Source organism: Pinus tabuliformis, chromosome 5_2 (assembly GCF_031772625.1).
Source record: "Pinus tabuliformis cultivar Carrire ecotype Pingquan chromosome 5_2, CPIR1, whole genome shotgun sequence".
NCBI lineage: Eukaryota > Viridiplantae > Streptophyta > Pinopsida > Pinales > Pinaceae > Pinus > Pinus tabuliformis.
Window position 1 is genome coordinate 796443616 of NC_142306.1, and position 18714 is coordinate 796462329.

Sequence of the window (18714 nt, forward strand, 5' to 3'; positions counted from 1 at the left end):
AAGTAGTAAGGGGAATAATAGACCATCCCAGAAACTCCCATATGCTGCATGCATATTCAAGCCAATTCACAAAAAGAGAGATGGAAAATCCAATTCAGATTTCCAATGAGCATTGGAATAGACCATTTTGAAGGAAAGAAATTTTCACATGCTAAATTGTCTTTGGGGAAGCATCCATTTAAACTCTTCAATATCACTGTGACAACAATATTTTCAATCTTCCAACATCATGGATCAAAATGTATACAGAATGACCCAAATGATTGTAAATCAAATTTCTCTGGATTAGAATCACATGATTTCAATCTGTTAAGGTATTCAAATATTTACATCTAATGTTCAATTAGAAACCTTGTTTACACTTAACATTAGATACCTTATTTACACTTAAGAGTGCCTATGTATCCCATAAAGGAAGACGCGTGATTAGTGTCATTTCCCATCAACTCGGTAACACGAATTAAGGACTAGTTCAAAACTGCCCCATAATTCAAAAACACTTTGACATTAATATATATTAATATAAATGTACAGTGATGTGTGGTTTGATGATAAGTCTACTTGGGCAAAGCTCAAGATACCGTGGTTCAAATCTCATTAAGTACACTGACCTATTGTGGTGGCAACTAAAGGAATAGATTCCCCACCCCCGCCTTGGCGGCATGTAGAGTCTGCTCTTGCTAAAATCATAGGATCTTAGTGTATCTGACTTGTAGGTAGTTGGATGTACTCTTGGTGTTATAGAGGTAGCTACAAGGATTGATCCTGGGTCTCCCATAGATTAGGCCTGGCAGTTACCGATTCACCATGTGTTAAAATATATATATATATATATAAATCAAAAATATATAATAATATTAATATTCAACAGTTGATTCTAAAAAGAGGGCACGACATTGGAGTCAACAACAGCTCCATAAACTTTTGCATGCACTCCACGTGGTTGTGGCCGTCATGTAACGCTCCAAGTAATTCCAAATGTTCCTGTACAAACAACAACAAGGATGCCTTTATTTCAATGGTGTCGCCTTAGTCATGGGGTCTCTAGCTTGGATGTAATGCTAGATCGAGGATTCGATGTTGATATCCTGGGAGGTCATGGGGTCGGCCGAAGCTAGTCTATTGTCCCTTCCATCACGCATGGAAAAACTAGTATGAAAGGCGAAACCTCTTCTCCTCATTCTCATTCTGCAGCCCAGACATAAATGTTCTCAGCCTCCACTTTTAGAAAATTACATTCATTTTTCATAAATAAAAATATTGTTATAAAGGATGTTGGACATGTATGTTAGGGTATTATTTCGGCAACTCAATGAAGAAAAGCCATAGTTCTGACTGGCTACATGTAATATGATAGCTTTGTCTCCTATTGTGCTCCCCAAAAATATTGGGGGCTCTACACCTCACTGTAAGAACCATTCAAGCAGAACTTGAGGGAGAAACATCCAGAAAATGCACAGACAAATTCAGAAATGTACACGGAAATATTTAGAAAATTAGACGTATAGTTGGTATAATTTAGGGAGAAAATGCATACTTAGTATTCAATAGTAAATCATATGCTTACCCACTTGTTTTTTCCCTTCTTGATGAAGTTGGCAGAATTGGAATAGTAGGCTTTAGACCTACTTTGTCTGGTGCTTGGTATAGTCTGTGTTATACCTGAATTTTGGGCAACTAGTGCTTGGTATAGCCCGCGTTATGCCTGAATTTTGGGCAACTATTGAGTGGTTACGCACGGTTTAGGGCAGCAGTCGAGAGTGCTGGAATTTCTCTAAGGATATTGTGAAAGCTACCATGTCTATGCTTGGCCACTGGGCTTACAGAGTCTTCTACGAGGATTGACTAGTTATATCCCTATAATTAACTGGTTAATCTTTTAACTGGTTTAATTATATCTCCTTGTTAGATGGTGTTTTCTTGGTGGCTATTTCTGTGTTTTCACTGAACAAGAAGTAAATAGTATCTTGACTGGATGTTTCAGTTACTTCGTGGTTTTTCTTGGGTGGATATCATTGTCCTCCAAAATGGGCGCTGCGTCTGCAAGAGCACTCGTTTATTATCACCAGGTATGCCTCAACTGCTCTATAAATGCACCATAATGTGAAAACATCTTTTTTCCATATTTCTTACCGGGTAAATGTTCACTATTTTCTAGGTTAATGCACATAGTGCTACTTAATTTTATATCCCTGAATTAATTCATAGACTAGTTTTTTCCTCCATTTAAAAGTCCTCACACACTTCCTTATGTCGTGAGGGTTTGAAGCCATTAGGGAGTATTACTCATCTTTTTCTTTTTTGAGGCTTACTACCATCCAGTTTAATACACAAATTCCATCGTGGCTCTAATTAACAAACCACATAGTCATTACTAGACCCTGCAAGCAGTACGGGTTTCGGATTTGCAATCTTTGGGTAAATTGCAGAGGGTGTTACTGCTGCTGCTGTGACTTTGGTTTCTAAAACCATTCTCGGGTCTCATCACATTTTATTGGTCACTCTAGTATCTACTTCCATATTTTTTGGGTTCATTGGCCACTTTCTTGTTAATGAACACCTCCCCACCTCGTCTATTTGGCTCATGATTCCTCTGTCTCATTGAATCTTCATTGGATGCTTGGATGAACCTCCCACATTTTCTGCTTCATTTTCTTAAGAGCTCGTCACCTTCAACGTTTCCGCCTATTTCTTTGGCTTTCAATTTTCCGTTGGCTAGGTTATCTTTCCGGGAGATTGTTTAAAATTCCCCGCTAGTCGGTGGCACTTGGATAATATGACACCTCCATGTTTTAAAAATCAATGCATCATCCAGACACTTTTCCATGTGATCATTAATTTCACATCATTTCAAATCAGGATTTAAATTCCTTCTGTCAGTATCACATCATATTCCCGTTTTGGACTGTCCACTTGATGACGTCCAACCTCCCGTTTCATTATATTTTATTCCTCACTCACTCACTATCGCTTTGTTCTTTGTGGATTGGTGATCCCAAAGCTAGGAGGGCTCTGATTTCATGTCTGACATACCTTTTTCCCCCTCTTTCGTCCTGCCTACATTTATTACTTTGTCAGGAGTTGTAGCTTTTTACACCACTTTTCCCTCAAACTTCTATCCCATGGCGAACTATGTCTTTGATGTGTCTGCCAGCTTGGCACTTATCCATGCCACCATGGAAGCTGAATCACGGCATATTGGTTGTTCTGATCACGTCTGTCAAAGTAGCTCTCGTTCTCTTGATGCATGGTGTACTATTCTTGGAGACAACAGAGTGCCAGATGTCGCACATGCGCCTCATGGACAACAGGGTGGTGGGCATGCACTTCACCAACATCGATCTAAACACCACTCTATTAAAACTGCTCCACCACCTCCGGCTCTAGCTTTCGACAATGATACTCCGATGGATCGTATTAATAGTCTCCAGAAACGCGCCCTCGTTGGAAGGTGGTATTTCTCGGAGATGGAGGACTCTGAGATGCGTAAATGGATTGACAAGAAGTGGAAGACTATGCTCGGGTACTTGCCAATGGTTGTGAGACTGTTGAAGGGATGGTACAACTTTCATTTTCTCAGCCAGAAGGACTTGGAGAAAATCAAATCCATTCCATGGATTCATGGAAAAGGCTTACTCGCTCTTCATAAATGGTACTTAGGGTATAATCCTCTGCACAATACGCCTTCAAACAAACTGGTCTGGGTCAAATTTCCAAGCCTGCCACTTGAATTATGGACCAAACAGACTTACTGATATTGGCAATTCCATCGACAAATTTATCTATGTTGACCCACATTCTCTAGGGGCACATGACAAGAGAGTTGCCTGGATTCTCATCGAAAAAGATTATCATGGAGGGTTTCTTGATCATATTGAACTTCATTAGGGCAACACCTATCTCCAACAAAGGCTGGACTATTGGGGGGTTTCATTTCGATGTTCTTTCTGCCACAGAATGGGTCATCTGCGGGTTCAGTGCCCTCTTCGACTGGGTGGATGTCTTCATGGTAGAAGATGTTACAATGGTGGCATGGTGTCTCGCTTTGACACAGGTCGACTGAGCCACAATGGTCATTGGGTTGCGCCACATAATCAACATTCACAGTATCCAGGTATGCCACTGGACAAAAATTCCAATCATCCACATGCTTTTGGTTCCATCGTTTCATCACCCATCTCAATTCCGTCTTCCCCGAGTGCCTCTCCAAAATTGGACTTCCCACTATCTGACAGTCCTCCCCCTTTCATATGTCATCCGCCACCTGAACCAACCCCCTGTCAGGACATTCCTACCCCTTTTTCTGCTCCACATCCATATCACGACATACCCTCCACCTCACACATTGCATATGTAGCTCCCCCGATACCACCTCGTCGTCAGTCAAAGGACAAAGGCCCTTGCCTCAACATTACACCCCCAAATTCACCTACTGCGTCGCCTACAATTTCTGTCGGGAGTGATATGGAATTCCTATTACAAAGGAAGACTTTAGACCTTCGTACCCTCACTATCCATAAACCGGGGGGTCAATCCTCTCCCCACATCAGCCCTACCTCGGCAGGCAACATTATTGTGCGAAAGAAACAAAACTGAGGTAGTCGTCATTTTCGGGGACGCCCCAAGACAAACCCATTTTCCTCCCCAACGGATCACTTTCTGGTTGACATTCCCATTGCTGACATCTCCCCCTCATGGGCCCTTAGAGCACGGTTGCCCGAGAAATATCTCCCATGACGTGCATTATTTCCCTAAATATCTGGGGTCTGGGGGCTTCCCCTAAATACTTGGCCCTCAAACATCTTTTAATGTCTCTACATCCCTTCATTATCCTCATTCAAGAAACTATGCATAATGTTCCTCGCACTATCCAATACTTTCGGAAAATGTTTCTGAATTGGTATATATCTGCTACTGCTGCTACGGGTCTCTCTGGTGGATTGGTGGCATTATGGGACCCTAATTGGATCAATATAAAGGCCTATAAGTGTTTTGCTGGTATATTGCTGGAAGGCAACATTCATGGCCTGCCTGGCCATGTGCACATCCTCAACATATATGCACCATACAGAGATAGATGCAACTTCTGGGACCATTTCTTATCTTCTGGCATGATGGACCTGGAGTCACTCATCATCGCGGGGGACCTAAATTGCACTATCAATCTGGATGAAGTTTGGGGATGCTTCAGGAAAGTTGACCCCCTAGTTGGGAAGATACAAGATGCTATTCTCATGCACAACTTTGTGGATATTTTCCCTACTAAAATTGCCCCTACCTGGGACAATGGACGCACAGGCATGGCATATGTTGCTAAGAGACTGGATCGCTTTCTGATCCATGAACAGTTGCTAGGTCGTTTGGGGGATGTCCGGGCAAACATCATCAGCAATTATATATCGGATCATAGACCTATCACTCTACAATGGAGGAAAATGGATATTCGCATGGGCATCCCTTTCAAATTCAACAGATCTGTATTGGAGGATCCTGATTTTAACAAACTTGTGCTAGAAACTTGGGATCGACTTTGTGTAACAGGCAACTCCCCCATGGTCAACATTATTGATAAACTTGACTCCCTCCGGGGGAACGTCAAACACTAGTAGAAACAGAAGATCAGGGATAACAGAAAGGAGCTCATTAATATACAAAATAAACTGGATTCCATTGTTCCCACCATGTCCACCCATTGTCTTTCTCTTGACATTCGGTCCCATATTCATTCACTCAAACTCAGAAAGAAGCAACTCCTTTCTATTGAGGAATTGTCATGGATATTAAAGAGCAGGGCGATATGGTTGAAGGAAGGTGACCGCAACACCAAATTTTTTCACCGATATGCCAACCATCGTCGCAATATAAAAACCATATGGGAGATTATGGACGTTGATGGACATATTCTTCGGTCACAAGAAGGGATCAGCAATGTTGTTGTTGAATACTTCCAAATGGTATATGGAAACAATGATAATATTTCTACTGAGGACCTAGTATGGGGCACTAATCCTTATCCGATTATGTATGATGCTAAGAAAAATGATGATTTTTTTAAGGAAGTCACTGAAGAAGAACTATTAGGCATTCTCAAGTCATTTAAGGGTGACAAAATCCCTAGTCCTGATGGATGGACGATTGAACTTTTCACCCATCTTTTTGAACTCAAAGGAGATCTTCTGGGCATGGTTGAGGAATCTAGGACCTCGGGCTTCATCCATCACCATATCACTTCTACATATATCGCCCTCATTCCTAAAAACAACACTACAAAGCGCTTCTCTGACTACAGGCCTATTTCTTTGTGCAACATCATCTACAAAATTATATCAAAGACCATTGCTGGCCACATGCACAGAACACTTGCTCACTATATCACCCCTTAATAGCATGGTTTTCTCCCCAACAGGCTCATCCATGATGATGTGGCAAATGCATAGGAAGGAATGCACTCAATTCACACCAGGCATCTTGATGCTGCCATTCTACAGATTGATCTTCAGAAGGCATATGACTGCATGGATTAGGGTTTTCTCCGACTTGTCCTTATCAAGATTGGATTGCAACCCAAATGTGTTAACTGGATTATGGCTTGTGTGGATAATGTCAACTACGTTGTTATCATTAATGGGTATCCATCAAAGTTTTTCCAGGTTGGTAGGGGTCTCCGATAGGGATGTTCACTATCCCCTCTTCTATTCGTCCTAGTTATGGATAGTCTAAGCTTGCATATTAAAAAAGCGTTCCTGGAGGACTAATTTCAGCCACTAAATATGGGAAATAACATCAGCATTTCTCATAACCTCTTTGTTGATGACATTCTCATCATGGGTATGCTCTGTCGCTTTTATTGGTTATGTCTCTTTCACATTTTCAGTAGATTTTCTAATGCTTCTGGTTTACACATGAATGCTAATAAATCTGTCTTATAGCATGGATAATTTGACTTGGAGATTGTTTCATATATCAAAGGTTTATTTGGTATTGAGGCAATGTCAATACAAAATGGTTTGAAATATCTTGGTTATCATATCAAACCCTCCTGCTATAGAATTGATGACTGGCAATGGTTTGCTGATCGTTTCTTCAAAAAGATCTCTAGGTGGGAGTTTAGATGCATGTCTTTCGGGGGGCGGGTTATTCCCACCCAAGATGTTTTTTCACAGATGGGGTCTATTGGACTCATCTATTCCATATTCTTGCATCCATCATAAACGTTCTTAACTGTTTAATGGCTAACTTCATCTGGGGGGAAGCCACAATGGGAAAAAATACCACTTGACCAAATTGTCCAACATCACTTTCCCTAAGGGTATGGGGGGATGAGGAATCATGGACCTCCATCGTTTTGGCAGATCACTGTTGATAAAATCCCTTTGGAGGGGCTTATTTGGATCTGGCACATGGAGCAAGATCATTTAACACAAGTATCTTAAGGATAAAGATTTCAGTTTTTGGTATAGGAATGGCACCATTGGCATCAAACAGGGATCGACTATCTAGCTTAGCTTCCTGAAAATTGAAAAATTATTTATCCACCATCTTGCATGGAAGTTTCAATCGGGCAACCGTATTCTCATCGGCATTGACCCAATCTTGGGTGCTGGAATGGAATTCACCATCTCTGAGAGGATTACCCACCATCTTAATGGACGCGGCATATACTTCTGGGGACAAGTCATAAATGGTTGGCAAGGACCGCTCCCTATATGGAAAAAAACCCAGGAATTGGGGTTCTTTGGACAAATGGAACTGGAGTGGAATCAGACAATATCTGCAATGAAGCACCTCGGCATTTGCCGCACAGGATCATAGGACAAAATTATATGGTCGGGAAAGATGGCATCTGATAACATCATTGTTGCTGACACATACTCTACTCTTTCTAACTTGGTCGCTAGACAGGGGGAGCACCAAATTTTATATGCTTTCTGGAAAACAAAAGTTCCAATTAAAGTTATACTCTTCACATGGTTAGTCTATCATAACAGAAATCTTGTATGGGAGAATTTGCAGAAAAGGAAATGGCATGGTCCTGGGATATGCATTATTTGCAAAAGTGATGCCGAGAACAACAATTGCATCTTTCTTCACTGTCAATACACTGTTCAGGTATGGAAAAAGATAGCTTCCCTTATTGGCTTCCCGTACATCCACCATAACTACATTGGGGACTCACTAAAATGGTGGAGTGCACAAAAATATTCCTGGAGAGCCATCCCACTTTTCCTTTTTTGGGCCATCTGGAACTGGAGAAACAAGTATATTTTCCAGAACTCTCTGGAAGGTTTCTTTTTGCTTGTTGAAAGAATCACCACTAATCTTTCAATATATTCTACTCAATCCCCATGCACCAATATTAGTCCACAAGAGAAAATCAATATACAGTTCATGTACCTGATGGGCTTTTTTGATGGGGCAACTCAAAGGAATTCCCGTGGATGTGGCTTTTGGATAGCTATGATTGCTGATTTGTCATACAGGGTCTACTGGAATGGAGGTTGTGGTACCAACACCAAAGCAGAAGCATTAGCCCTCTGGGGACTCCTATGGTTCAACAAATTCCTTGGAAACCCATTTTTTTCATATTTATGGTGATTCGAAGATTGTCATTGATCAGGTCATGGGGAAGGCCTCCATCAATAATCCCATGCTACAAGGATGGATGGAAAGGATTGAAATTCTATGGCGGGTCCACAATTCAGCATATTGGAAGGAATCTGAACAAAGAAGCTGACAGACTATCCAAGAAAGGTTTACTGGGGTCGATTGGCAGATGGTACTTGGAGATCACTTGGGAACAATACATCTTTGATATGGGCGATTTCCCATTTCCTGGTTAAATGTCTAGTTTTTATGTTCTCACTCTTTTTGTAAATTTTGTATATATGTCTATTATCTAGTTTTTTTGCTGCCCATTGAGGGAATGAGGAATATAGACACGACTGCATGTTTTGATAATATGGTTCTTACTGTGTTTCAGAAATTTTGAATATAATGTCTCTCTGCTGAAACGATCATCTATCCTGGGCTTTTGGTGGTGACCTAGTTCACACCTCATCCTCCTAATGTTATGATTGGAAGATTATATACATTTTGTTGAATGCTTATTATATGTAAATGTCATATAGTTTATCAAATAATATATTATCCCGCTTTTTTCTTGCTGAAAAAAATAAATAAATTAATTAATTAAATTAAAATTTTTGGACAACTATCCAACAGAAGTGTTTGACATAATTGCTCTTGGAATAGTCGGCGTTATACCTGAATTTTGAATTTTGGGCAAAGATCCAACAGAAGTGTTTGATGGATTCGCTCTCTTCCTACCCTGCGTAAATCAATGGACAAAGAACCGACTGCTCGAGTTTCTTTGCTATAAAGATGGGAAGCGATTTGACTTCTTTCAAATGAAGAAGGGACATGCAGCTCTAATCCATGCACTGACTTATGCACCGACTTTGAACAGAATACAGACTGGCTAGCTAGCTTAAGAAGATATAGTTGGTTGTGTGTGTTCTTCCGACCATCAATCTATCCAGTTTGCACCAACTAGCCGGGTATTTGTCAAGAGCAACTCGATGAATAGTTTAGATTTAATTGATGCCACTAGCCGATCCAAGAGATGAGCCAAGAACTGATCCCCAGCATGGAGGGACATGCAGCGTGCCACCACGCTGTGGATATGTGATGCGGTGGCTTGTGGACTGCAATGTATATGACGTTGTAAACTGTACAACATACATAATATGGTGGTCTTGATTGAAGTGAGAGAAAACATTAAATGTTTCTCAAGCAATGTTAACTACAACTTAATTTTAAACAATTTTGAAGTGAAATTTTAAACGGATTATCAAATTATACTTTTTGCCTTCAATAAGAGGTGCAGAGTAAAACTTTGGATAAAAATTTAATTGATCCAACATTTCTGTCCAAACATTGGTTAAAATAAAAATACCGTAGTTGAACAATTTAATGTTTGGTCAATACCTATCGCTCGCTATAGTCCCTGCGCTACTAAAAGCAGGGACCATTGGTTAAAATAAGAATACAGTAGTTGGTCAAAACAATTTAATGTTTGGTCAATACCCACCGATCGCTACAGTCCCTGTGCTGCTAAACGCAGGGACTAATAATGATGGTTGTGTGATGAATGATTATTTGTTGAATTTAATAATGATGGTTGTGTGATGAATGATTATTTGTTGAATTTTTATTGTATGTGATAATTGGGTGCTTTAATGTTATGATATTATCATGAAATGAAATGTTTCGGCGTTATGAGGAGAATTTTCCTATACTATAAATATTATAAGTTTAATCATTAGTGTATGTTTAAATTATTAATGCACAATATCTTTAGGCTATGCCACAAAAGGCAAGTAATGCAAGCTAATGACATGATGCGGATGGAAATCCTTAAGGATATATTCTAAGAATGCAACACTGATATAGATAAAATAGTTAATAATATGTTTATGGTAAATAATTATAGAAGAATACACTAAATCAAGTGATTAGCATGTTGAATATAATATGAACTTGGAAAATACATATTTTCTTAGCCCTTTCATTTATTTTATTTTCATTGTATATTTCAATATATAATTGAGGATGGGAAGGGGTTGATTAAAACATACATTTAAGTGGATCGATTACAAGTAGATGTAGTAAAGACAATCAATAGAGATAAGAAGTGTGAACAAAAAGCACGCAATATCTAAAATTCATGAATCATTTTAGAAAGTTTGGATTTGAATTTTATTTTAGTGTTTTCTTCATTGAAAGTTTGGATTTCAATTTTATTAGAAAGGGCATGGGAATTTTGTGATCTATAATAACATGTTTTCCTATATTTTCTTTCTTTTGGCTCAAAACTTGTGATATGACACACTAGTGTATTTATATTTGAGAAACTTACATGTCATATTCTAATATTTATATTGTAACTTCATTGAGTGTGTATGGAGAAATAGAAAACAAAAATAATTATATCACAATGCATATTAATAATAGCAATGTTTGCTAAAATGATATTCTAACCATTTTGTCTTAACAAATTTCCATAATAAACAAGGGAAGCTGCATGGCAGCTAGTCCCTGCCTGGGGCTTGAAGAAAAATAGATATCAGTGTTGCGAAATCCAAGGAGGGTTTCGAAGATTTGCAAGCGCACTAATGAACAACATTAAAGGTAAATTTAGTTTAGTTCAAGGTTATGTTGGCGAAATGATTACTGCACACTGGACTAGCTAATCCAATAATTCACTACTGGAAAGAAGCAACGGGTTTAACAACTGGAACTGGATATGGCCATGAATAGACAGATCTCCCTCTCCTTGTTCTCTGCCATCCCTTGCTTGCTCAAACTGCCAACCCGTGTTATTGCTGTGGAGAGTGTTGTTTGAAAGCGCCAACATCTAGTCCAGAAAATGCTGCTAAAAAATCCAAACCAAAATAATTGCAGTGACATGATACCTAGGGTTCCAAAATTAAATTTAAGAGTGACTTATCATCTAATTTAAAACGGCATATGCACATTACAAATGGATTCGCTTAAATCAGCCGTGTTTGCACTTAGTTGGGGAGTAAGATGAGGTGAACAAAGTCATTGTTCGTCATCTGGGGGATGTCCGGGCAAACATCATAAGCAATTATATATCGAATCATAGACCTATCACTCTACAATGGAGGAAAATGGATATTCACACGGGCATCCCTTTCAAATTCAACAGATCTGTATTGGAGGATCCTGATTTTAACAAACTTGTGCTAGAAACTTGGGATCAACTTTGTGTAACAAGAAACTCCCCCATGGTCAACATTCTTAATAAACTTGACTCCCTCCGGGGGAACGTCAAACACTGGCAGAAACAGAAGATCAGGGATAATAGAAAGGAACTCATTAATATACAAAATAAATTGGATTCCATTTTGCCCACCATGTCCACCCATTGTCTTTCTGCTGACATTCGGTCCCGTATTCATTCACTGGAACTCAGAAAGAAGCAACTCCTTTCTATTGAGGAATCCTCATGGAGATTAAAGAGCAGGGCGATATGGTTGAAGGAAGGTGATTGCAACACCAAATTTTTTCACCGATATGCCAACCATCGTCGCAATATAAACACCATATGGGAGATTATGGACGTTGATGGACATATTCACCGGTCACAAGAAGGGATCAGCAATGTTGTTGTTCAATGCTTCCAAATGGTATATGGAAACAATGATAATATTTCTACTGAGGACCTAGTACGGGGCACTGATCCTTATCCGATTATGTATGATGCTAAGAAAAATGATGATTTCTTTAAGGAAGTCACTGAAGAAGAACTATTGGGCGTTCTCAAGTCATTTAAGGGTGACAAAAGCCCTGGTCCTGATGGATGGATGATTGAACTTTTCACCCATTTTTTTGAACTCCTCAAAGGAGATCTTCTGGGCATGGTTGAGGAATCTAGGACCTCGGGCTTCATCCATCACCATATCACTTCTACATATATCGCCCTCATTCCTAAAAACAACACTACAAAGGGCTTCTCTGACTACAGGCCTATTTCTTTGTGCAACGTCATCTACAAAATTATATCAAAGACCATTGCTGGCCACATGCACAGAACACTTTCTCGCTATATCACCCCTGAACAGCATGGTTTTCTCCCGGATAGACTCATCCATGATGTTGTGGCAAATGCATAGGAAGGAATGCACTCGATTCACACCAGGCATCTTGATGCTGCTATTCTACAGATTGATCTTCAAAAGGCATATGACTGCCTGGATTGGGGCTTTCTCCGACTTGTCCTTATCAAGATTGGATTGCAACCCAAATGTGTTAATTGGATTATGGCTTGTGTGGATAATGTCAACTATGTTGTTATCATTAATGGGTATCCATCAAAGCTTTTTCGAGTTGGTAGGGGTCTCCGACAGGGATGTTCATTATCCCCTCTTCTATTCATCCTAGTTATGGATAGTCTAAGCTTGCATATTAAAAAAGCGGTCCTGGAGGACCAATTTCAGCCACTGAAGATGGGAAATAACATCAACATTTCTCATAACCTCTTTGTTGACGACATTCTCATCATGGGTATGCTCTGTCGCTTTTCTTGGTTATGTCTCTTTCACATTTTCAGTAGATTTTCTAATGCTTCTGGTTTACACATGAATGTTAATAAATCTGTCCTATATCATGGACAATCTGACTTGGAGATTGTTTCATATATCAAAGGTTTATTTGGTATTGAGGCAATGCCAATACAAAATGGTTTGAAATATCTTGGTTATCGTATCAAACCCTCCTGCTACAGAATTGCTGACTGGCAATGGCTTGCTGATCGTTTCTTCAAAAAGATCTCTGGGTGGGAGTTTAGATGCATGTCTTTGGGGGGGCGGGTTATTCTCACCCAAGATATTTTGTCACAGATGGGGTCTATTGGGCTCATCTATTCCATATTCCTGCATCCATCATAAACATTCTTAACTGTTTAATGGCTAACTTCATCTGGGGGGAAGCCACAATGGGAAAAAATACCACTTGACCAAATTGTCCAACATCACTTTCCCTAAGGGTATGGGGGATGAGGAATCATGGACCTCCGTCGTTTTGGCAGATCACTGCTGATAAAATCCCTTTGGAGGGGCTTATTTGGATATGGCACATGGAGCAAGATCATTTAACACAAGTATCTTAAGGATAACGATTTCAGTTTTTGGTATAAGAATGGCACCATTGGCATCAAACAGGGATCGACTATCTGGCTTAGCTTCCTGAAAATTGAAAAAACATTTGTCCACCATCTTGCATGGAAGTTTCAATCAGGCAACCGTATTCTCATCGGCATTGACCCAATCTTGGGTGCTGGAATGGAATTCACCATCTCTGAGAGGATTACCCACCATCTTAATGGACGCGGCATATACTTCTGGGGACAAGTCATAAATGGTTGACAAGGACCGTTCCCTATATGGAAAAAAAACCCAGGAATTGGGGTTATTTGGACAAATGGAACTCGAGTGGAATCAAACAATATCTGCAATGAAGCACCTCGGCGTTTGCCGCATAGGATCACAGGACAAAATTATATGGTCGAGAAAGATGGCATCTGATAACATCATTGTTGCTGACACATACTCTACTCTTTCTAACTTGGTCACTAGACAAGGGGGGCACCAAATTTTATATGCTTTTTGGAAAAAAAAAAGTTCCAATTAAAGTTATACTCTTCACATGGTTAGTCTATCATAACAGAAATCTTGTATGGGAGAATTTGCAGAAAAGGAAATGGCATGGTCCTGGGATATGCATTATTTGCAAAAGTGATGCCGAGAACAACAACCGCATCTTTCTTCACTGTCAATACACTGTTCAGGTATGGAAAAAGATAGCTTCCCTTATTGGCTTCCCATACATCCACCATAACTGCATCGGGGACTCCCTAAAATGGTGGAGTGCACAAAAATATTCCTGGAGAGCCATCCCACTTTTCCTTTTCTGGGCCATCTGGAACTGGAGAAACATGTATATTTTCCATAACTCTCTGGAAGGTTTCTTTTTGGTTGTTGAAAGAATCACCACTAATCTTTCAATATATTCTACTCAATCCCCATGCACCAATATCAGTCCATAAAAGAAAATCAATATACAGTTCATGTACCTGATGGGATTTTTTGATGGGGCAACTCAAAGGAATTCCCGTGGATGTGGCTTTTGGATAGCTATGATTGTTGATTTGTCATACAGGGTCTACTGGAATGGAGGTTGTGGTACCAACACCAAAGTAGAAGCATTAGCCCTCTGGGGACTCCTATGGTTCAACAAATTCCTTGGAAACCCCTTTTTTCATATTTATGGTGATTCGAAGATTGTCATTGATCAGGTCATGGGGAAGGCCTCCATCAATAATCCCATGCTACAAGGATGGATGGAAAGGATTGAAATTCTATGGCGTGTCCACAATCCAGCATATTGGAAGGAATCTGAACAAAGAAGCTGACAGACTATCCAAGAAAGGTTTACTGGGGTCGATTGGCAGATGGTACTAGGAGATCACTTGGGAACAATACATCTTTGATATGGGCGATTTCCCATTTCCTGGTTAAATCTCTAGTTTTTCTGTTCTCACTCTTTTTGTAAATTTTGTGTATATGTCTATTATCTAGTTTTTTTGCTACCCATTGAGGGAATGAGGCATATAGACAGGACTGTATGTTTTGATAATATGGTTTTTACTAGTGTTTCAGAAATTTTGAATATAATGTCTCTCAGCTGAAATGATCATCTATCCTGGGCTTTTGGTGGTGACCTAGTTCACACCTCATCCTCCTAATGTTGTGATTGGAAGATCATATACATTTTGTTGAATGCTTATTATATGTAAATGTCATATAGTTTATGAAATAATATATTATCCCACTTTTTTCTTGCTGAAAAAAAGAATAAATAAATAAATTAAATTAAATTAAAATTTTTGGACAACTATCCAACCGATGTGTTTGACATAATTGCTCTTGGAATAGTCGGCGTTATACCTGAATTTTGAATTTTGGGCAAAGATCCAACAGAAGTGTTTGATGGATTCGCTCTCTTCCTACCCTGCGTAAATCAATGGACAAAGAACCGACTTCTCGAGTTTCTTTGCCATAAAGATGGGAAGCGATTTGACTTCTTTCAAATGAAGAAGGGACATGCAGCTCTAATCCATGCACCGACTTTGAACAGAATATGGACTGGCTAGCTAGCTTAAGAAGATATAGTTGGTTGTGTGTTCTTCTGACCATCAATCTATCCAGCTTGCACCAACTAGCCGGGTATTTGTCAAGAGCAACTCGATGAATAGTTTAGATTCAATTGATGCCACTAGCCGATCCAAGAGATGAGCCAAGAATTGATGCCCATCATGGAGGGACATGCAGCGTGCCACCACGCTGTGGATATGTGATGCGGTGGCTTGTGGACTACAATGTATATGACATTGTAAACTGTACGACATACATAATAGGGTGGTCTTGATTGAAGTGAGAGAAAACATTAAATGTTTCTCAAGTAATGCTAACTACAACTTAATATTAAACAGTTTTGAAGTGAAATTTTAAACGAATTATCAAATTATACTTTTTTGCCTGCAATAAAAGGTGCAAAGTAAAACTTTGGATAAAAATTTAATTGATCCAACATTTCTGTTCAAACATTGGTTAAAATAAGAATACCGTAATTGGTCAAAACAATTTAATGTTTAATCAATACCCATCGATCGATATAGTCCCTGTGCTGCTAAAGGCAGGGACCATTCGTTAAAATAAGAATACATTAGTTGGTCAAAACAATTTAATGTTTGGTCAATACCCATCGATCGCTATAGTCCCTGCGCTGCTGAACGCAGGGACTAATAATGATGGTTGTGTGATGAATGATTATTTGTTGAATTTTTATTGTATGTGATAATTGGGTGTTTTAATGTTATGATATTATCATGAAATGAAATGTTTCGGCGTTATGAGGAGAATTTTCCTATACTATAAATATTATAAGTTTAATCATTAGTGTATGTTTAAATTATTAATGCACAATATCTTTAGGCTATGCCACAAAAGGCAAGTAATGCAAGTTAATGACATGATGCGGATGGAAATCCTTAAGGATATATTCTAAGAATGCAACACTGATATAGATAAAATAGTTAATAATATGTTTATGGTAAATAATTATAGAAGAATACACTAAATCAAGTGATTGGCATGTTGAATATAATATGAACTTGGAAAATACATATTTTCTTAGCCCTTTCATTTATTTTATTTTCATTGTATATTTCAATATGTAATTGAGGATGGGAAGGGCTTGATTAAAACATACATTTAAGTGGATCGATTACAAGTAGATGTAGTAAAGACAACCAATAGAGATAAGAAGTGTGAACAAAAAGCACGCAATATCTAAAATTCATGAATCATTTTAGAAAGTTTGGATTTGAATTTTATTTTAGTGTTTTCTTCATTGAAAGTTTGGATTTGAATTTTATTAGAAAGGGCATGGGAATTTTGTTATCTATAATAACATGTTTTCCTATATTTTCTTTCTTTTGGCTCAAAATTTGTGATATGACACACTACTGTATTTATATTTGAGAAACTTACATGTCATATTCTAATGTTTATATTGTAACCTCATTGAGTGTGTATGGAGAAATAGAAAACAAAAATAATTATATCACAATGCATATTAATAATAGCAATGTTTGCTAAAATGATATTCTAACCATTTTGTCTTAACAAATTTCCATAATAAACAAGGGAAGCTGCATGGCAGCTAGTCCCTGCCTTGGGCTGGAAGAAAAATAGATATTAGTGTTGCGAAAATCCAAGGAGGGTTTCGAAGATTTGCAAGCGCACTAATGAACAACATTAAAGGTAAATTTAGTTTAGTTCAAGGTTATGTTGGCGAAATGATTACTGCACACTAGACTAGCTAATCCAATAATTCACTACTGGAAAGAAGCGACGGGTTTAACAACTGGAACTGGATATGGCCATGAATAGACAGATCTCCCTCTCCTTGTTCTCTGCCATCCCTTGCTTGCTCAAACTGCCAACCCGTGTTATTGCTGTGGAGAGTGTTGTTTGAAAGCGCCAACATCTAGTCCAAAAAATGCTGCTAAAAAATCCAAACCAAAATAATTGCAGTGACATGATACCCAGGGTTCCAAAATTAAATTTAAGAGTGACTTATCATCTAATTTACAACGACATATGCACATTACAAATGGATTCGCTTAAATCAGCCGTGTTTGCACTTAGTTGGGGAGTAAGATGAGGTGAACAGAGTCATTGTTCGTTGGGTGTTATTAGTCCCTACCATCTGGCAATGGCCAGGGACTATAATAATCGGAACGGATGAACTTAACATTAGTTGACCTTTTTGCGAGCTGTTTGCTACTGCCATTTGATAGAGTATAATGAAAGTTTTTAGATAAATAGTCATTAACTATCTTATTTGGCCTCTTCCCGAGGTCAGAGGCTGAAAAGCATATATTATCTGGCTTTGTGTTATTCATTTGTTCATTTGTTGTTCATTTCTTTTGACCTGTTAGACTAATGTTGACATTAGTCTACTAGTATAAAATGCTAGCTAGCTCTCGGGTATTGTCTATTGGAATTGGTACATCCTTCCTGCTATGAAGGATGTGACTGATGGGCTTTCTTGCTCTCTTGCCACCTGTTGCTGCTTATTCTCTGAAGTTTCCACCTGTTGCGGCTTATTCTCTAAAGTTGCCACCCCTTGTTACTGTGTTTACTGTGGCATTGCTGCATGTTACTGTGGTGTCTATGGAATCGAAGTGAAGTTGAAAGGAAGGGAACTGAAGCTGTGGAGAACAGATGAAGTTGGAGAGAACAAATGAAGATGGAGAGAACAGATGAAGCTAGAGAGAACAAATGAAGATCACAAGGGAACTGAAGCTGGAGAGAACAGAAGAAGATTATAGAAGAAGAAGATCATAAGGGAACTGAAGCTGGAGTGCTAGAGAGAACGGATTATCCTGGACTTCATTCTAGTACAGACCTCGGGTATGCCGGTGGGCACTGAGTTGGCAGGGGGCTTCAAACCGGCTTCCTGTTAGACCTTCACCTTCTTCACACGGCCATAAATAAGGTACGAGATAGCTTCTTATATAAGCCAGCTTCCATGAATTTCAAGCATATGGCGAGCGTAGTTCAT